General features: G+C 30.0%; 1 long non-coding RNA gene across 1 annotated transcript; it reads left to right on the top strand.

Moving 5' to 3' along the window:
• Nucleotides 1–1187: 1187 nt before the first annotated feature.
• Nucleotides 1188–2187, top strand: LOC136087275 (uncharacterized). Its single transcript, XR_010641681.1, has 2 exons — nucleotides 1188–1726; nucleotides 2005–2187. It is a non-coding gene; the product is annotated as an uncharacterized LOC136087275 (long non-coding RNA).
• The last annotated feature ends 2287 nt before the right edge of the window (nucleotides 2188–4474 follow it).

The raw sequence follows: 4474 nt of genomic DNA, 5'->3' as shown, positions 1-4474 counted from the left end.
TTATTAGTTTCAGAATATTATATTATGTGTGACCGCGGCCTTCTTTAATAACAAGCCTTGACATCGTGCAACAAAGTTGTTAAACTGAAGGCTAATTCCTAATACTGTGTTTACATTTTATTCTATTAACATTAGACGAAAGTTTGTTTTCGCGCTTTTTTAATAAATCTTTAAAATGTGATTAGTTTATAAATTAGATAGCCCAACATCAAGACGATAACGTTGAAAGGTTCAAGGCGTTAACATTGTAAGGTAATAATATTGTCAAACTAACGATAAGTTTTTTTAATAATTAAAATGCCTTAAAAATGCCTTTAAAATGCTGTGTATCTCTTTGCAAGTCGAACTCTGTCAACTACAACAAAAAAATCAATTTATACAACTACAATATCAATTACAACTACAACAAAAATATCAATTTATAAATTCCCGAAGAATCTAGAGGAGAGAAAAAGATGTAGTGAAGCTATCCCAAGAACTGGTTTTATTGTTACAGACTATACAGCATTATGTCAACTGCATTGGCCAAATGAAGCACCTTTTGAAAGCAAATATGGGAAGCAACGACCTTTAAACCCACCATCTGTTTTTAAAATATTCCGCCTAGTTGTTTAGCCACACCAGCAAGTAAAGTTAGAAAAAATGTAACTTCAAGCGGTTTTCGAAACATTTTACCAGATGAGTTAAATGATTTTCTAAAAGAGGATGAACTTATATTTGACAATATTCAATTTTTGTTAAGTGATAATAACGATGTTATTGTTTTCCAGCTTAATAAAAAAAGTTTGCACATACAATCAAAAATGTACAAACTTGGTGTTCCATTATTTACTTTAGTAATTTTCAATGATTATTCATTTGTAGCTAACCATAATGGCACAATTTGTAATATTTCATATTTAGCTGTAAACAAATTAAAGTTAATAAAAACAAAATCAGCTTTATTTGAAGCAGTTAGATTTTTGAAAAATAAAGAAAGTTCGCTTCAGTCAAATATTCTATTCGAACACCTTAATGCTATGAGAAAAGTTAATGTTGGTGAAGTTTTATATACTTCAGATATTATATGTAGAGCATATGAGTATTTTGCTATGCGACGAAGTTTATATGATTGTTTGTGTATTGACTACAAGTTGCCAAGTATAAGGACTTTAACCCTGTTGAGATATATTGATAAAACTTTTTTTTTGCTTGAATCAACTTTTTTTGGTGTTTTTTATTGTTGGTGATTTTTATTGTTACCATTTTTAGCAAAAAAAATTAAAAATACAGTTATCTTTCTAATATATAGATATATACTTTGTTATGGTTCTGCTTGTTATTGATACTATTTAATATTACATAAATATTCTTAATGAAATTTGAAATACGAAAAATATGATTATCTTTTAACAACTTTTTGGTTTTCTTTTTATATTTCCGTCTTTACTAGAGATTATTATTAGAAAACATAGACTGCCATTACACCCTACCTAATATAAAAATATATCAATATAAGTAAAAGTGAAAGTTTAATCGGCCTTCAGTTTTTACGACATTTTGCGCGATGTCAAGGCCTGTTATTATAGAAGTCTACATCATTGAAAAAGTAGGTTTTTACATTTTTGTTTTTGTTTTTTTGTTTAACTACTTATCCTTATTGATCACTTTTTTTCAGGATTCTCCTCAGGGGTTCAAGATCATTACGCATAATATGTGTTCAATTACGCATAATACGTTAGTCATTGTAAGTAATAAATTAGGAAATAATTATTTGTGAAATATTGTAGTCATTAATGACTTCAAACTGGCTAATAATTAAAATTGCTCGACTAATAAGGTTCCTTATTAAAATTGCTCTCTCTCTCTCTCTCTCTCTCTCTCTCTCTCTCTCTCTCTCTCTCTCTCTCTCTCTCTCTCTCTCTCTCTCTCTCTCTCTCTCTCCCTCCCTCTCTCTCTCTCTCTCTCTATATATATATATATATATATATTTATATATATTTGTATTTATTTTTTTTTTTTTAGAAAATGTTTGAAGAAAGTTAGAAGATACTAAAAACCTCGGTATTATACAAGCCGAAGCGATTTAATTAATTCAATTGACAAAAAACGGCGTGTAAATCGCAAAAGAAAAAATAATATTTTTAATATTCGTTTTGGATGTATTGATTAATAGCATTTATTTTAAAATAAATTCATTTTGCAACACGTTTTTTAATTTTATAAAATTTCGTCATAATAGTTTAAGGTAAATCCCACATAGGTTATAGGTGGAAAACATCACATGTAAAAGATCAAAAATGCTACACGTTTTGAATACCAAATGGGATAAAGTAGCAAATACCAGATTAAGTTAAGCCTCTCTGAAAGCTTCGATAATTAATTTCAAATTACTATTTAAGTAATTTTTAAATTAAAAGATTTTTTAAAATTATCATAGAAGTATTCGGACTTTCATTTGTCTAGTATTGACTACTTTTATACCATTTGGATTAAAATATGTGGCATTTAAGATCTATAACATGTAGTATTTTCCACCTATATCCCATGTAGGATTTACCACATAAAACCCATGTGGGATTTACCATATGAAACCCACATGGGACAAAATAATAATCCCCATATGGGTTACATATGGTAAAAACCCACGCGTATCCCATATGGGATTTACCGTATGGAATCCATGTGGGATTTACCATATGAAACCCACATGGGACAAAATAATAATCCCCACATGGGTTACATGTGGAAAAAATCCACGCGTATCCCATGTGCGCTTTTTCACTGGGAATGCGGAGCAAGAGTGTTTAAAAGGAGTTGCACACCAGGTTTATGAAAATCATTGAATATGCTATCTTGAATAATGCAATTTATTATGGCTTCATTTATTTCATCTCTGTTCTGCTTTCCGAGGAATTGATCTTGAGCAATTTTTTTTTTTTTTTTGAGAATCGTAAAGGTACTCCGGTTTTTATGAACATGAAAAATATGTTTCCGCAGATTTGACTCTGGCCCACATACAAGCTTTCCATTTTCTAGACACATCAAACAAATATACTTATTAGTTTCGGAAACAAATGAAAATAGTGACTTAATTGGGAATGGCTTCATTTTACAGACTGATTTTATAATTTGATCACCGTCAGTATTAGAGTTCGAACCTATAATATAAAAAAACCTTGTTATATTTCACGTATTAATGCAAATTAAAGACCGATTTCAAACATGTAAGAATGTGCTCCGCGATGGAGATCTTAAGAAAACTATATTATGTTCATATAATTTTGTAAAAAATTATTTTATAGAAGATAACGATAATAAAGGTTGTTTTACTTTATCAAATTGGCGACGAAGATAAAAAATTTAAAAAAATTAAAAAAACAAGAGGATTTAAATAAATATTTAAATATTTACCATGGCGATAAAAAACCTTAATCTACCAAACGTTCCACCGTTTTCATGTACGGAAGGTGCGGGCAAGTTATTTTTTAGCTAGAAACGCTACATTAAATGATCCGAGTTACTTTGCGATTCACTCATAGTTACAGATGATAAGCAAAAACTTTCGTTACTTCTTACTTTAATTGAAGGACAACACTTACGAAATTTATGAAAACATTATACCGCAAGATACGCTGATCACATACCAGCAAGCTGTCGACGCTTTTAATGTAATAGCACTTCAAACCCCAAGTAAACCCGAGCTATGAAATTTTTATCTTCCCTAAAATGGCTCAACGTACAGACGAAACCACTCAGCAGTTTTTTGTTCGATTACACGAACAAGCGAGTTTAAATGCGAGTTTGCCGATAAAGATAAAGAAATTAAACAACAAATTGAGCTTAGTACAAACATTTCAAAACTTCGTAAATACGGTGTTCAAAATCCTAATGAAACTTTACAAGATTTGTTAACTACTGCAAAAATATTCGAACTGATGGACAATCAAATAGAAGAACTAGGGAAAGATACGAATAAACAAAGCGAAGTAAATACAGTCAAGAAAATAAACTTACCACTAATCTGTAAAGAACCACATGAGATTATAAATAAGTCGCTGAAAAAAAATTGTTATTGATGTGGAACTGAATTCCCACACACTAAATTAGTGCGTAATTATTGACTAATGCATGTTTAGCTTTAGGGAAAACTTGCTACTCCTGCGGGAAAATTGGATATTTTGCAACAGTCTGTAAAAGTAAGAAACAAAAAGAACAGAATACAACAACACATCGAGAGAAATACCAAAGAAATGAACAAATCTATACGAAACCAATAAATAAAATTTACAAAGATATCAATGAATCCGAAAATCCTTGTGTAAATTTAAATCAAGGAGACTTGTACTCTGTAAATGCTAACAAGATAAATACTGACGCAGTCGAAAACTTCGAGGTAACGATTAGTATAGAAAATATACCAATAACCGTTTTAATAGATTCCGGAGCTTCTATCAATATTCTAAACTTTAAAACATTTGAAAAGATAAACAGT

This window comes from Hydra vulgaris, chromosome 11 (genome assembly GCF_038396675.1).
Source record: "Hydra vulgaris chromosome 11, alternate assembly HydraT2T_AEP".
Lineage (NCBI taxonomy): Eukaryota > Metazoa > Cnidaria > Hydrozoa > Anthoathecata > Hydridae > Hydra > Hydra vulgaris.
This window is presented reverse-complemented; position numbering and strand designations above follow the sequence as displayed.